Source organism: Phoxinus phoxinus (genome assembly GCF_949152265.1).
Source record: "Phoxinus phoxinus genome assembly, chromosome: 5".
NCBI classification, from domain to species: Eukaryota; Metazoa; Chordata; class Actinopteri; order Cypriniformes; family Leuciscidae; genus Phoxinus; species Phoxinus phoxinus.
The window spans coordinates 28,594,263-28,612,072 of NC_136880.1; the positions used below are offsets into that span (position 1 = coordinate 28,594,263).

The 17,810-nt window shown below is 37.6% G+C and overlaps 1 long non-coding RNA gene across 1 annotated transcript in view; it reads left to right on the forward strand.

The window, feature by feature from the left end:
- LOC306998863 overlaps positions 1–16,980 on the forward strand; it is a 113,160-nt gene extending 96,180 nt beyond the window's left edge. Inside the window, exon 3 of the long non-coding RNA XR_013797686.1 lies at positions 15,982–16,980. This is a non-coding gene — a long non-coding RNA (uncharacterized lncRNA). The remainder of the gene's footprint in view (positions 1–15,981) is intronic.
- The last annotated feature ends 830 nt before the right edge of the window (positions 16,981–17,810 follow it).

Here is a 17,810-nt window from a genome sequence, read left to right on the forward strand (position 1 = left end):
TGCTGGATCTGCTAAATACATGTAAACATAAATGCTGACACATTACATTGAGATAAAGGGAGGGGGAATAAGAAACCCCAAAAAAGAGAACATATAAAGAAAGAAAGTGTAGAAGGTTGCTTTGGCATTAAAGCTGGAGCTGTTCATCCCCGTTCCCTGGCCACCCCCAAAGTGATTAGGCATGCAGTTAGTTGGAGGCTTGGTGATTAGCTACTGCGACTACATGTCAACAGGACAGTGTGTGGGACTGCAGCAGGACGCTGGTAAGCTCAAGCCGTATCGACCCTCGATGGAAATCCCACTAATAAGAATCCGGGACTTAGAACATCCACCCACACATCTGTACTCAGACATTTAGACTGATAATGCAGCACTCTCATTGGTGTGGGCTTGCGCAGGTAATGGCCAAGCTAATTTTCCATGTTTCCCCCAGACGTCCAGCAATCCTATTTTCCATCACTGTTATACAAAGCAGTTAACAAGCTTCCTGTTATCAACATAAAGAATCAGCATGCCTCTAAATGTTACATAACTGCTTCCCGAGTTAATGTTTTCTTCACACATTTCGACATTCATACTAGTTTTAAAACAGCCTACACTGTAAAATAAGTTTTGTCAGGTAGCTGGAAAATGTGCATCATGTAGAAACATTTAAATGAACTCGTTTTATTCAAGTCACAAGCGTTATAATAGGATGAAGTCAACTTTACTACAATATGTTACAACAACAAAAGTCATTTTAACCTTTAAATGCATGAATGTTTCTCCAATCATTATTACATATTCAGATCTTTAGCGACCCGGATCTATATCTAACACGGATGGATCTCTACCTGTCGCGATAATATAACACTCTCCTGATATTAGCGTAACAATTACAGAAGAATAAAATGAAGTATATTTTGTTACCTTTTGGAGCTAAGGGTTCAGTTTGAGCAGAATCCTCGTCAGAGCTCATTTCCCAGTACATTCAGCATCTAGCTCATATTTGCGATCTCAAACATATTCTAATAACTATCATTTTCAACCTCTTCAAAATCAATATTTTGATCAACAGCTTCTTCATCAGATCCATCACCTGACAGTGACACTAATATTTTCTTGCATTCAGTACTTGCTCTGCAGTAATTAGTTGAGCTATTTCAAGTTTTGCTGATGATACTTCCTATTCTTTTGTTTTCTGCCTGCGGTAACTGAGTGAAACGTCACTTCAGACATTGCCACCTTGTGGAATAAAAGGGAACACCTCGGGTCGTTATACTATTTTTACAAAAAACAAATGGGAAAAAATAGAAAAATTAATTGATTGAGGAATACCGGTACTAAAAGGTTGATGTCTAACTTTTAAAAAGGATTGATGAGGAGGCTAGTGAATGACGTCCCGGGTCACTAAAGACCCTAGGTATGCGCTTAAGGGTTAACGGTTTTTAATAACATATGTGTGCATATGATCACTGGAACTTTATTTGGACATCACTGATGGGTCAAGATGATATTTAGTCAAGAATTGTTCGTTTAATGCAACAAAAATATCTGCAGACATGTACTAAATATTCCACACAATAAATTTTGATTTCTGTTGTCAAAATCATTACAAAATGTACATTCCTAATGTAATTTAAGTTATAATGTCTGATATCTATTGACTTTAGCAAAACTCTATGTATGTTCTAATATGTTGAAATTAAAATGCTATTTTTTTTTTCATTGCTATTTGTACCTGATCTGACCCTTAAAGAAATGATTTGGTCAAATGAAGGGTTTTTAAATACAAATCCAACCAGTTAATTTGTTACCATGAATGATCAATGATCAAATATTTTTACAGTGTAACCTCATTGCGATGTGTAGGCAAGCCAGCCGCCAGCCAATCTCTCTTTGCCTATCACTGTGGTTTGATTAGATTACAGCGACAGACATAAAACAAAAGAAAAAAATGTATATTGTCTTTCAGAAACGCAATGCCTTTCAAGTTTACTCGTCCCCCGTCTGAACATGTCCCCATGAGCACCTCAACATTCACATCTGAGAGGAGAATCTGCGACTTGAGCCCTCCTTTCATCTACTTATTTATTTATCTTCTGATGCCCCCATAGATAAACGTATTATATATTTAAAGGGGTTAGGGATTATTTGTCACTGTCATTGTTGTTTATCTGGGAATTGAATGTGTCATAGGGTTGCTAGCGTGTTACCTTGTTTGATGTCCCAAATGGGAGTCCCTGACATACGTGTGCTTGACGTTTCATGCAGTTAAGTGGTGTGTAAGTCATTTCGCAAAAACAAAGCACTTTCTCCTTTGCTTGCAGGCACTAGAGCTTATAAAGTCTGTTGACTTTAGATACAGATATACTTATAGTAATATGACTATTTTATTGCATATATAAAGATAAATCCTGCCATTACAGTAAAGACATGCAGCTTAGCAAAAACGCACAGGTGACTGTTAAAGGAGAACTCCGGTCAATTTGAACATTGAGCTCAATTTTTAGTAAATTTGGAGTGCTGTCAATACAGAGAACAACAACAAAAATCGGTGTTGCCTACACCGTGTTATCCTCTTTTTAAAATTTGCACCCTATTGACTTGAATGGGGTTTAATTTTAAACCTGCTTTTATTTCTCTTATCATCCTTGATGTGTCATACAAGATGTGTCATACAAGTGCCAAGCCATGTTGAGTGATTCCTTCAGAGTGAACATGAGTGAATCTGACTGCAGTAGATGTGAAAGATATGAATAAAAATGATGTTATATCAGCCAGCGCACATACCTGTATTTAGTTCCTGTTTTCGGTCGAAGTCCAAAGTAGTCGATTGTAGAGTTTTCGGTCGAAGTCCAAAGTAGTCGATTGTAGAGACAATCGACACATCAAGGATGATAAGAGAAATAAAAGCAGGTTTAAAATTAGACCCCATTCAAGTCAATAGGGTGCAAATTTTAAAAAGAGGATAACACGGTGTAGGCAACACAGATTTTTGTCGTTGTTCTCTGTATTGACAGCACTCCAAATTTACTAAAAATTTAGCTCAATGTTAAAATTGACCGGAGTTCTCCTTTAACTATATAGCATGGTATATAATATATTATGTCTCTTTCTGCAAACAATTGTGTTTTATAGCAATGTTATCATTTTATGCATGCACAGTGTAACGATCACCAGTGAGAGTGCCCGGGATTACCATTAGAGGGCACTCCAATCCGGACAATCACCACAGACTCCATTCCCCATAATCCTTTGCCCAGACCATCATCCATTATCACATTCACCTGTGTCTCATTACCTTGTTTAGCTCACCCCATATAAGCTTGGTTTAGTGTCTCTACTGCAATTCTGAGCATTTTCTCTGTTCTTCCCATATTCTTGTTTTTTTTTCTTTTTTTCTTTGCCCGTTTCTTGGATACCCCTTTTTGCCTGTGTCCTGGTTTTCCCATTCCTGTCTCACCCTCTGGATTTGTTTGTTTGATTGGACTGATTTACTGATCTGACCTTTTGCCTGTCTTTTACTACGGTTGGGAATTACCCTTTCATTAAAACCTCAACCTTTGTGTCTCAGAGCAGTTCGTTACACACAGTATATCAAATCAGTTCTTTCCTGATAATAGAATTTAAAAATATATATATATATTTGGTATGGATATTAGATTTTTAACTGTTCAAGCTTATTTCCCCTATTTTTACATTTATTACCTTTGTTGTCATCTAACACTCACTCAAGTTATTTTCTCTGTGCACTGCAAAGGTATTAAATCAGTTTGTTTATAATTGGATAAAATGGTCTGTCTTTGTGTTATGAGTGTTTGTTTGAATAAGATGACGGATGTGTCGGTCTGGATTTGTTCTGTTAACATCTATATACCTCCTCCTCTTTGGAGTGAATCATCTGTCCACCGCATTTCCAGAAAATGGGAAGTGAGGACAGTGACGAGGAGTGCTTATAAAACTTATTTTTAGATAAAATAATCTCACACCCCTTCTCAGACATTAATACACTGAGCTGCACAGCATTGTCTTGACTGTTTCTTTTTCCTTTGCCCATTTATAAACATGCTGGTGGGAGTGTTTCTCACAGTGTCTAATCAAATAAAGACATTGGATCGGTGTGCGCTTCCTCTGCTCTAGTGTAGTACACTGCTTTGAGTTGTGTTTGTTTGTCTTCTGTGCTCAGATTTAGATCTGTTCTGACTTGAAATGCTTTATTCTGTGCACATGAAAGCTTTCTAAGAAGTTCAACAAATATTAAACCGAAATCAGCAGAATCTGTGTGGATGTGCATTGTGAGTGTTTGTTTTATTGAGGTGTGTAATCTTATTTGACCATATGATGACAATATGAAAATATTTACTTTATCGTTTGGCTTATAGTAGGAATGGAACATAATAAGGAGCACAAAAAAAATGTTTACATTGTGTTTTTTAATCATTTAGCAGATGCTATAGCTATAGTATAGACCTTATGCTCCAGAGAAGCCTTTAATATTTTGTGTTTGAACTTCGGTTTTTGCGGTAGCTCTATATATTTCTATGGCATTGCTGTCAAAGAGTATTTAGCTGGTGAAGTGGATTTACTTATGTAGAGTTAACGAAAGTTATCATTAGCATTGTAATGTTTGAAGCGGATATCTCAAGAAATGTCAGTAAACCGGGAAGATTTTAAAACGAGCGGCTCATTTATACATCCGCAAGATCTTCATGTTTTTGAAACACAGGCTGGAAGACCGAACACTACGGCTGCTTCTCAAAACTCAAATTGATGCTTCCTCATTTCCTCGTTCCTCCATCCTCCAGTCCGTGACCCTGAAACAGATCGAACTCAGCCATCTTGAAGGACATCTCAATTCTCTAATTGCACCGCAAGGAATGAGGAGCGAGGAAACTTCCCGAGGAGTCATGAGCGAGGATACACAGGTGTATCCTTCCTTCGGATCCTATGGGGGTGGCGCTAAGACGTGAGGAAAGGAAACAAGGATGCACAAATAAGAAATGAGAAGCACCCCACGAGTGCAGCGCTGAAAATGTGCGGGGCTACATAAGATCTGCAGTAGAGTGCAACAGTGCCCGCTCACTTTTTCAGTGGCGCTGGTTCCAGAATTTTTTTTTTTAATTAATTTTACCGAAGTGTTTTTAAAAATAGTCTTTGTTAAAGAGTTATAAACCATGAACCAAGCCAACCAGCTATGAGGTGAGTCACAACACTACAAACTTTCATTTAGAGCAAAATAAGTTTTTGGAAATCAAACAAAAAGACAAAGGTAGGCTACGAGTGTCAAAAGACTAAGAAGATGAAGACGAGGGTAGACAGGATCCAATACGAAGTGATTTTAATATTACAACAAACACAGAAACGGACAGAAGGTTCAACAGTGCTTGTGTGAAACATGGAGTAACACACAAACATTGCAAATCGACCGCAGAGTGAGCACACTTCTGAGAGCTAAAATGACAAATGGGACACCCTACGGTCTCACAGACTTAACGGACATGCGCACGCGGCAGCCATTGTAAGTCCACAAGACCGAAAGTGCATATGAAGTGTGCCATTTGGGACAGGGCCTATGTGGCATTATATTGACTCCATACACGTGTTGCTTTTTTCGAACTCTCTGATTGGTGTAATTTTCTGTAAAGTATCATGGTTAATGTACTTTTTTTTTACCAGTATTTTCGCTGTTAAACATTAAAAAATAAGCTGAAATAATGTGGGCTGACGTCTTCGTCAAAAGCAAATACCAAGTTACCATTAAAAATCAATTTCCCTATGGAGAAAATGAATGGAGTTTTTACTTCCGGAACCCGACTGTTGATCTCTAGCCTTATACTGGTAACAAAAGTTCCATTTGTTAACAGTAGCTGCATTAGTGCATCAAAGTCAACTAAAGTTTCTGATTCTTGCGCGTCTTTAATCATCTAATTGGGGCTAGACCTCCTAAATGAATGACTTAAAATGCGTATTAGTCTTCCAATGCACCAGTCACAGAGTGATTATTCAAATGAAAAGTGTTATTATTGTAAATAAGTTCATAATGCAGGGGAGATTTCTCCATAGCAAGCTGTGGGATCAGTGATGACCAGTCGCTTAGCAACGCTACCTCAAGCCATCTGTTGAGCGTGCAGTCAGAGCCCCTCTCAGATCACGCTGGGGGGAATTCCTCAATAGCGCTAGCGAGCTGCGGTAAATGAGGAGAGGTATGCTGCAGACATGAACCTCATGCAGTTTCAAAATGACCTTACGTGAAAGCTTCACACACAAGACCTCGTCCAGGAGCTTCAAAAGTTCCCTTGACAATGATGGTGATTGTTTCGGAGATCAAACATCTTTGTGTTGTTTGTTGGGGTTGAGGGGGCGTAGAGAGGGGTTGTAATTTCTCCTACTTCAGGAGAAGGAACCTTTGTGGATTTGAAGGACACATGTTGGTAAAGTGCCTCTGAGATGCTGCCTTCCTAAGTGCATCCTGATCAATTATTTACATAGGAACAGAAGAAAAAAATGTAATATTCATGCATACAAATGTCCTTTTTTGCCATTCGGCCCCTCAGAGACTGGAGAAAATGTGCATTTCCGCAAATATTCGGCGTTAATGAAAGTGATGCGGAGAGATCTGTGGCCACAATATTGCTTTCATCATCTGGCAGTTGATGATCTTACTAATGAGAAGATTGTTTCCACACTTGTCCCATTGTGCTAATGCTTGTCCGATTCATTATGAGTTGGTAGCCGCCTCGCTACTGAAAATAAATAACGACAACGAAATGTAGTAAAGTCAAAATCTTTATGAGGAGGGCAATTCAAATGCATCCCGTTTGCTTTTGACAATGGTAAATATTTTCCAGCCAAATAACTTCTGTAGTTGTAAAATTACAGAATTGCTTTATAAAACCAGTTGCACAGAGGCATGGTTTCTTACTTGAGCTTTTAGCAACAGTTGTTTCTATATTCTGTGGTGAAGAGATGTTTTATAGAATGTAGACTACAAATGATAATGTAAACTATTGTTTTTTTCTAGTTGTATTGTAATTTGGGGTACTTACATCTAGTGATTTTTGTGGTAAATGCACCATATAAATATCTCTCTTTTTAAGAATATTTCTGCCTGTTTGGAAAAAACTATGACTATTAAAAAGCTACAAGCCATGAACCAAAACAAAAGCTATTAGGTGAATCACAATAGTAAAAACTTTGATTTTAAGCAAAAAAAAGTATTAAAATATGTGACAAAAAGTACAAGTGTAATGTCTTCGATGTGGAAAATAACTAAATTCCAATGTAGCATTGCGAATGACATTATAAATGAAAACCAATGGAGACATACAACTGTTGATTATATAGAAACAGTATATTTTACATTTATTGCAAAATATACATATACAAATATGCAAGTCATTTGAGAGCGTAGAGAGACTCGATTACACAATTTACAGTGCATCATGGGCGTTAAAAAGCTATTTTGCCATGTTTCGATTCTTTAGCTGGTGGAGATTTTCTTTCCAGAATCATGACTGAAGTCTCACAAACCAGCACAGTAACAGTTCCTAGTTCTTTTCAAAATGGACAAAAACGAAATGAGACTTATAGTTTAGTAAGGGATTCAGTTATGAACTTTAATGGCTCTAAATTATGTTTAAAGAATCTTTTTGACTGACAAAAAAAAGAACTGCTCATAAGAGACATTTGTTCTTGAATCGAAGATGATATCTGACAAAACTGCATATGGTTGTTCACAAATCTTTCCTGACAGGATTTAAAATTGTCACACTTTTTTTTAGTCACAAGCCATGCAAGGAAAATGATATAACAACATACTTAGGACTGAGAGTAAGTCAGACATTTTAAAAAAAACTTGGTTTACTGACTCAGTGCTCATATGAGTGGGGACGAAGTTTTAAATGAGTCATTCTTTGCTGCAAATAATTGTTCTGCTTATAGAGCATTACTCTGATCATTTAAAGGGGTGGTTGAGTATGATTTCACCTTTCTAACTTTAGTTAGTGTGAACTGTTGCTGTTTGAGCATAAACAACATCTGCAAAGTTACAACGCTCAAAGTTCAAAGCAAAGGAAGATATTTGCTTTTAAAGAAAAGGACTACAATAAACGGCTGGTAGGGACTACACGACAGTCCTCCGGGTTTAGTGACATCAGCAACCCTAAAATGTACATAAACCCCGCCCCCGGGAACACGCAGTCCATGTTGAGAAGAGGAAGAGTTGTTATAAGAGTACATTTGTGAGTCAGCTCAAACTTTAGCATCCATCTTTTCACATGCAATAGAAAGTCACTCTGTGTGCATTTCACAACAGTTCCTATACGAGCGATTTATAGATTATCATGACAGAATATGCTAATTGAAGATAGTTAACTCCACATCAGCAACATAAATGCATCAACTAACCATTCAGAGACGTCCTGTTGCATTCTACGTGTTGTCACTTCTTCTTGAGTCTCTCCATCTTTTGTCTGACTCCGTTTTAACATTAAAGGCAGAACAGTTTCACACAGGAGCTCTTGAAACTCCGCCCTCTGTGCAGCTCATTTGCATTTAAAGGACCAGGCACAAAACGGTGCGTTTTTGCAAATCCTCAAAAAGTGACAACTTTAACATGCTTTATAAAAATATCTGTGGGGTGTTTTGTGCTAAAACTTCACAAACACACTCTGGGGACATCAGAGATTTATTTTACATCTTGTGAAAATGGCATTTTACCACCCCTTTAAGAATATATTTTCCAATTTATTGCTATATAAAAGTATAATTTGCTTATAGTAACTGCAGACATTTAACTCTGTATTTCTGAAGTAAAGTGAATTCCCTTTGATACCAGTTTCCTCTGTGTCAGTTTTTAGACTCAGGCCTGGGTATGTTTGTTATGTAGGCAGTGAGTGGGATATCTAAAGACTTCTCCCTATAATTAGAACTCACTTCATGCTCTTGAGCACTGAAGACACTTCATCCTTCTATATAAAGAGGAGGAAAAGTAAAGAAAAAACTTCTTATTGCTTGTGTGCTCATATGATCATATGAAAAGTTTTACTTTCCCATGTGGCTTATGGGAGAAAAAGAATATCACGTAGGAGCATAACTGTTTATCACATTGTTTTTATGTTCGTTATTTGTTAATTTGGCAGATGTTCTTTAGCCAATAAAAATAATACACCCTTAGCCCAATTGTAGAATTACATTAATGGATATTACAGAAATTCACATGTATGGCCTATACATAAAATACATACATAAAATATTTGCACAATATTTGCTTTTAATGACACTTCATGTTCTATTAAACAATGAAAATGTGAGGAGTATGTTATATTGGGAAGAAAAATACACTAAACTTGGTTAACCTATTAAAATGACTGCCCAAACAGCTATTCTAGCAAATAATAAACTTGGGTTTTATTGTATTATGCAAAAAAAAAAGGCATAGAAAAATAAAAAGCTCACAGGAAATAAAGCATACATTGACTACAATGTAATCAATTATTAATATTTTGCTGGTTCTCCCTTGTTTTTGATTAGAACAGCCATTATCCTGGGCATCGACTCACTAAACTTTGTGCATATATATGTCAACTTCTTTCCAACCCTTCTTAGGTTTTCCTTCATTGGAAGACCTAAATGACTTATCACAATTCAGGTTTATAATAATAAAAACAATTTTTTTATGACTTTAGGGTCAGGGGACTGAGAAGGTAACTTTAAGACTTCAACATACGGAGTATGAACGCAGTGTTTTTAGGATAGTTATGTCGAAAAAAGTGCCAGCAACTTCTGTCAGCAACTGCAGACATGCATCCCCAATACCATTATGTTTCCCCTGCCATGCTCAATGGCGCCACGTATGCATTTGGTAAAAAAAAAAACAATAAGAACATACCTGACACCATCCAATGCTGGTTGTCAAATTTTGACTTGTCAGACGGCACTGCACACGACTTTAATCTTCCATACTCCCAAATCCTTATGTTATTTGGCAAATGCAGGGTGTTTTTATTTTCAGTAGAAAAAAAATGGTTTATTTACTGGTAAACAGCCTCTCAATCCAGCCTCTTAGAGTCTTTTGCTTACAGTACGAGTTGAAATTGGAGGTTGGAGAGTGCTTTCAAAAATGCTCACTAGTCCTCTCCCTTGACCATGCACAGCACTTTAAAGTGTACATGGTAGTGCTCTCATGGTGATTTCAAATAATTATGTGGACATTGTAGACATTTGCCAAATCCAAAGCTGACTGACCAGATTTAGCCATTTTAAAAATATCCTCCCTGGTTGCATAGGACGGCTCCTTCCATCTAGCTAGATTCTCTAAAACCCACAAAATAACAGATAATAATATAGCTAATACTTGCCACATAGTGATTTATTGAATTATGGCCTGGGGAAAATGAATGTAAGCTGGGTATGACCACTTTTTACAAATGTATAACATGCATACAAATTATTTAATAAATATTTAATAAAAAGTTTGAATATAGTGCAAAGCAAAGAAGCCCATTTTCTTAGGTCGTACATCACTTTTGGAAATGGAAAAAGTGTGTGTGTGTGTGTATATATATTTATACATATAATATTTTTACAAATGCAATTTTGCATTATCACTCTTCTCCATCATTCTCTACAGCCAAAATCACGCCTTTGGAATCCGTCCGTCATTAGTATGCAGAAGAAGGTCCCATCTGTCGAAGTGGGGCGACTGGTTTTAGGAGGGTGGGATTCCCTGGGGGGAGTGGGATTAACCACTGACACCAGTGACACATGGAGCCCACTAATAAGGGAAGTAGAGAGCACACGCTCCTCTCAAGACAAGCGTGGTGACAGCCGGAACCACCCCTACACACACACACCCAGCCCCCCAGCTCTGGGCCACGTCTCTATTAGATTTACTGAGGGGCCGCATCTGCTCTCTGACACAACAAAGGATGGCGTCCTAACATATGAGGGGGGACTTCCTATGTATGTATGAGCAAGTGGGTGTGATCATGTGACCCCCATGCCAGATTCTGACTGCCACAGGCCCCAGGTGTGAACATGAAAGCCTGATTTAATTAACTTTTAGGGAGGGATTGACCCCTCATTTATATGTGGATGTTCTGGGCCCCTAACATGTAAGTACCAAAAACACATTGTTTGAAATCATCGGCCATGGATTTCTGTTTTTCACACTTCTGGAGGCATTATTTCAGTGTTTATAGGCATTATAGGCAGTGTTTTCTAGGTAGTTCAAAACATTTACAGCAGATCAAATTATGCATTGATGTGAATTAAGATGTTTGGTTTGCAGCATAAGTCTTTTCAAAAACAGTCGGACATCCACTCCGCATCCACTCCACATCCACTCTAAATGATAGTTCAGTTCAATTCAAGTTTATTTGTATAGCGCTTTCACAATACATATTGTTTCAAAGCAGCTTCAAAGAAAATGCAGTGAGAAAGTATTCTGTATAGTTATTGGGTATGTGGTTAGTAAACGTCATGTTTTCAATAAAGCAGACATAATGAACACGTTAGGCTTGTGATTACAGCTTTTGATCAAAAGGATTGAATTTCATTGAGTGGACAAAAAAGACGGATTTTTAATATTTTTTCCAAAAACTGTTCTACAGAAGAAAGTCTGTGATACAGGAGTGAAACAACACGGACATGGTAAAAAAAATCTTGTTGTTTTCTATCCCTTTTAAAGTAAATGTAAAGTATTATGAAGCCTTTAGGGACATTGGTAATACTTTTAGCCTAAAAGCAAATATGTATTCATTCTTAATGTTTATTACCTCCTGTGCTGACTTGAGAGAAGAACGTTGGTCATTAAGAAACATCTCAGTGTCGGTGTATAGGTGATCCGTCACACGTGAGAGGAGGTCTGCTGTGGAGGCTGTCCCTGAGGACTGGGCTATTACGGCTCATATGAAACAACCTCCCATGCAACATGACAATCACCTCCATATTTGGGACTGGACGCGTGCTGAGCACTTACTTAATTTGGATTCCATGAATTCATGTATAAATCAAACATAAATAGCTTCTGTGTAGGGTTGTGTATCTGAGCCAAAAAGAGGAACACACTCTTCTGATTCAATAATAGGACTGAAATGAGGGTTCTTCATGTCTTGTTTGAACTCTATGGCACAGCGTGGATTAAAATAGAACTTTGCTGACAAAGGGTGTTTATGAGCAAGGGATCAATATTTCTTCCCCTGCTTTAAACCAGGGGCATTTGTCTTTGTGGTTCAAATAGTTTAACCCTGTCTGCCAATGTATTAACTCCTTCAAAGTCATCCAAAGAGAACATTTAGATCTTTATTTTGAAAATGGAGAAAGGCTTTGTGTGGATCCTCACAGATTATGGGATGGTGGGGTCATTTATAAGTGGCTAGTTGACATACAGTATTAGCACACACTGGGAAAAATAATTATACAATAAAGAAAACATAGGATAAAGCCATTTTCCCATTTAACATCTCAATGATTAAAACTATTTAAATATGAATTATATTTAATAATCATAATACCTGAGTAATAGTATAAATAATAACACATATTTTTAATATACATAATTTATAAATTATATAATTAAAAATGTATTACAGTATTATTATGTTATTCAAATTATTGTTCAGGCATTATTATTAAATATTTCATATAAACATTTTAAATAATAAAGGTTACACTTTACAATTTACTTACTCAAATAAGTACTGAGTAATATTTATTAACTACATGTACTTACTAAATAGTTATATGTTTAGGGTTAGTATTTGGTTTAGGGTTAGTTACCTGTAATTATGAATAATTTACTGTTATTACTATAGTAAGTACATGTGGTAACATGTAACCATGTCACCTTAAAACAAAGTGTTACAAAAATTGAAATTATGTATGTTTAGACATCATTCACGACTGTCAGTGTTGATTAGCAAAAGCCTGTAAGTTGCACAGCTGAAAGCATAGCTTAAAAGGAACATTTGGCTCTGCAGGAGATGCTGTCAGTTTCCATCAAATGATCCACGCTTTCTTCCTTTAGTGAGACAATTATTGTGATGTTCATCTAGCAAGATAGCCTGCTTGGAGTCAAAGCTGGGCTGTCCTAAACAGGTGGTCACAAATGGTGCACATGGTCCATAAAAATGCTTATATCACAAACAATGTGAAAACATTTAATACTCAATACTGTAAACTTAAACTACTAGATCGGTGCCATTATAATTAATGGATGAGCTGGATCTAACCATGTGTGGTAGAACACACACCACGAGGAAGATGAAGATTTAAAACTGTCTTTAATAATGTCCAAACATAAATCCAAACAGGGTAGACTAGACATGTAAACTCAGGGTAGCATTGACGTTTCATAGACGAGACCGGACAATCAAACACAATAACTTCAATACTAAGAATAACAAGGTGAATTAATGAGGACACCACTAAACTTAATGACTAATAATAATCTGTGTAACCATAGTAACTAAAGAGTGGCAGGAAACTAGAACAAAGGAAACATGCGACTGAAGATAAACAAACTAAAAGTAAAAAAATAACAGAACCATGACATTACGTCCCTTCCCTGAAGGTGCGACCTTTGCGCCATAGTAGATGTATAGAGGGAGGGTGGACGAGGAGCAGACGAAGTGCTAGATGAAGGCACACATGCAGGAAGGAAAGACCAGGGTGGCGATGATAGAGTTAGCAGCCATGGATGAGATGATGGGAGAAGCCAGGTGGTAACCCAGAGTTCAGTTTGGACGATTGCCCACAGCGGAGTCAATGGAGGGAGGATCCATGATGGTGACTTGACAGGCGACATCCAGGGGACGACCAACAGAGATGATGTCGTTGGGCGAAGCTGATGGGAAATAGAGAGGCCGGCGGCACTGGAGACCTAGGCAGAGCCTTAGCGACGAGCGCCCAAGGCAAAACCAGAGTGCCCGAGGAATGAGGCTGAGCAGATGTCTCGTAAGTCCAGGGTGATGGCTGACCGAGGTGAAGCCGGAGGGACGAGGGAGCCTGGTGAAGCCATAAGGACGACAGTCTCTGGTGGGGCGGAGTCGACGGGCCAAGGTGGAGTGACGGGATCAGCGGCTGGGGGCGGAGCCGGGGGATCTACTGGCTCAGACAAAGCTGATGACCGTAGTCTACAAGGCTCATCCATAGCACAGCGATAGGGGAGAAGACAAGGGCTGATGGGAACCAGCTGAGGTTGGGCTGAAGGACTGGCTAACGCTCGCAATGGAGATAGAAGAGGGAAGCTGAGTTGTATCAGCGATGACGACACAATTTCAATAGAGTGCGATGAGACAGATGTTGTGCTGGACAGGACCAGCGGTGATGAGGGAATAAATTATTCAGGGTTGGGTGATTCCATGTTATCAACCAGGTAGAACAATTATCCCAACCACTAAAGATAGATCCACAAATAAACTGCCTGATCTGTCTCAGCTGCTCAGTGTACCCAGACACACATAACTTGAACTTGATAAAATGACTAGTAGTATGGGAACTATCTTCTCTAGTACATTAAAAACTGTTGCACACATCAGATTAAAAAAGATTCGAGAGAAAAGTACTGCACCATGGTACAACAGTGCTTGCGCTCTCTAGAGAGAAAGTCATAACCTAGAGTGTAAATGGAAACAAACTAATTTAGAGGTCTTTAGAATCGCATTGATAGACAGTATGTCCCGCTATAAAAAGCCTCTAAAAGCTGCCAAGGCCGAGAATCTCCACAAACTCATAGAAAACAACTAAAACAATCCAAGGTTTTTAAGTACAGTGGCTAGAATATCAAACAAACAGACGTCACCTGAACTGAATATTTACACAGTTTAGTAATGAATCTATGAATTGCTTCACTGAGAAACCGAAAGCATCAGGAATGCAATTGTAGATGTACAACCTTGTAGATATTCAGCCTCAATCGTTGCCCCTCAAAAACAATTGCAGTGCCTTACAACTATAAGACAGGAAGAACTAAATAAACTTATCATTGCATCTATACCAACATGTTAATTAGGTCCAATACCCACTAAATTACTGAAAGAGTTGTTACCTGTAGCAGAAGAGCATCTTGTCAATATTATTAACTCGTCTCTATCTCTGGGTCATGCCTCTCATTTAGAAACCATAAATAGATCCATATATATTCATGCTATGGTTCAGGTCCATCAAATTACATAAACTGTGCTTGTTAAAATTACAAATGACTTACTTCTAGCTTCTGACCAAGGCTGCATCTCAATACTAAGCCCAATTGTATCATCTGGTTACCTATTAAGTTCCGTGTCGATTATAAAGTATTGCTATCTACCTATTTGGCTCCTAAACTCTGGAATAGCCTGCTTTGATAAAGTTCAGGGCTCAGACACGCTCACATTTTAAACCTAAATTGAAGACACATCTCTTAGCCAAGCATTCAAAATCAGCCTGAAAATGGATGCAGAGGTTGCGTTGTTTCTGCTCCATACAATGAGTAACAGGGGTTTTGAATGTGTGCTACTGGCACAACAACAAACCTATACAAAGCTTGTACATACTACTGTGTACTGTATGTTGATTTTTTCACTTTATTTTCCCGAAGCCTTATTTTGCTTCGCTTCAGCTATAATGAAGAGACATCCACACTTGCATTGCGTATTTGTGCATTTTGTCGGCGGAGCAATGAAGAGAGGAGGGTGTTTGTTTGGGTTGATTTCAAATATCAACAGTGTTTCTCAGAAATCGCTTACTGCACCTTTAATCCTTAATTTTGAGATTCACTTTTGTATATTTCTTTCTCTGTGTCTCAACTGTTGTTTTTGTTTGTTTGGGGGATTTTTATACATTCAATAAATATTTTTCAAAATATTATTTGACATTACTGGAACAATTTGGATATGTTTTCTCTTTTTATACTGTGCAGTTTTTCTTAAAAAGAAATAAATTAATCATCATACTGCTGTGCATCTATGGATATTTCATTGTTTTGACAGCAACGAGGCCCATTTCTGTGATTTTGCCTAGGGCTCCGCAAACCCACAAGCTGACCCCACATGGAGCAAGTTGCCTTGGAGCACCATTCTTGTTTTCCCCACACACATGAGTGGAGTAATAGTATGGAATTCAGCACTGGAGATTCAGGTAAATGGCTACATAAGGAAAGAGAGACAACAGAGAACAGAGGGGGAGTAGAAGAGAGATGACAGAAGCCACATCATAGCATATGACAAAACATGTCCTGCTGTTGGGCTGCTTGGATCTGGACTCCTTGGGGAACATGGTCTGTCTTTCACAGGTGTGAATGAGGAACCTTATGGTGCATTGCCTCTTCTACGTCTATTTCTCACTCTTGTCTAGCATCCATTTTTAGCTCATTTGTTAAAGAAAAGACTTATCTGCTTAGCTTCCTGTAGTTAAATAGCATCTGTTTGTCTGACAGGGTATGGCTGATGGGCGTATTTTCCTTACATCTTTAAAATTTATTTATAATTTTACAAGTAGCCTGTTCAGGACAGTAATATTTTGAATTACCTATTACTTTTATATTTTAGGTCATATGTTAATATTTTCTTTCTAATATTTTAATATTTCTTAATGTGATTTTGTCATTTTATTAGTTCTTTTTAAATATTGCTATAGTTTAATTTAGTTAAATTTCAGTTTTTATTTATTTCCACTTAGTCATTTTAGTGCTTCAGTTTACACTTAATTCAGTTTATTGCCAAGGCAATTTAGTTTAAGTTTTTCAACTAATATTTCTATTCTTATTTAATTTCATCTTTATTTCAATCAACAAAAATGTTTTTAATAGTTTGAGTTAACTATAATAATCCTGTTTCAGGATAATATCACAATTATTTTTTATCATCAAAAGTTTTTACATTTATTATTTTGTATGCTATATATTTCATTCATCAACAATCAAAAGTAAATAAAAACTAAGACTAGTAGTGTGACCCTGAATAAACCCTGTATGAAACTTGATTGTGTGTGTGCAATAAACATTTCATCATGACAAGACTGAATCTTACTCTCTCACTTAATTCTAGTAGTAATTGGTTAACCTTGACCTTTAACCTGCACATACAGCTGACAGATATGCTTGACAAGCAGAGATTATTTTTAGGGCTCTTACTAATGTGCCTTCTCTTCCTATTCTCCTGTAAATGAGAAAATAATGATAGGTTGAGTTTATTTGCACTGTGTCAATTTAGACTTTCATTCATTATCACGATTTCCTACACACAAAATCCACATTGTGCTGCACAAAATGAGATGAGTGGGTGGGTGGCCAAGAAATATGAGTTTGGTTGATTTCACTCATAAGAGAAATTGAGGACAGATGCTCCACACGGAAAGAAGTCTCTGCTTCCCTGAAGGAATGCGGAGTCACTTCCCAATCCCTTTTTGTGGGGGACGTGCCAAGTACCTGCGTATTTTACCTCTCTTCAAAATCCAGACGCAGACAGTAATGTTGCCGACACATCTCCAAGCCTTCTGAAACTCCATAAGCCCACTGTCTTTGAATGTCTCTGTTTTTGGCAACCCACCCACGGAGCAGCCTACCTTTATCACTGTTAAAAAGAAGCTTTTTTGCAGGAAGATGGCAGTAACGCTCAGCTTATATTGGTTTGGGTGGTATCTAAAAAAAAAAAAAAAAAAAGATGAACTACACCATTTCATCTCCTAGAGCAATAAGTTGCAGACACAGACGGTTTGTCATTTATGGTAGTTTCTTTAGCACCAAAGGATTTAATGTCCTGGGAGCTGCCAGCATGATGAGAAAGATGACATAGGCTATACATAGACAACAGCAAGTGGAAACATTGCTCTCCGAGAAGGCTTTATTTTAC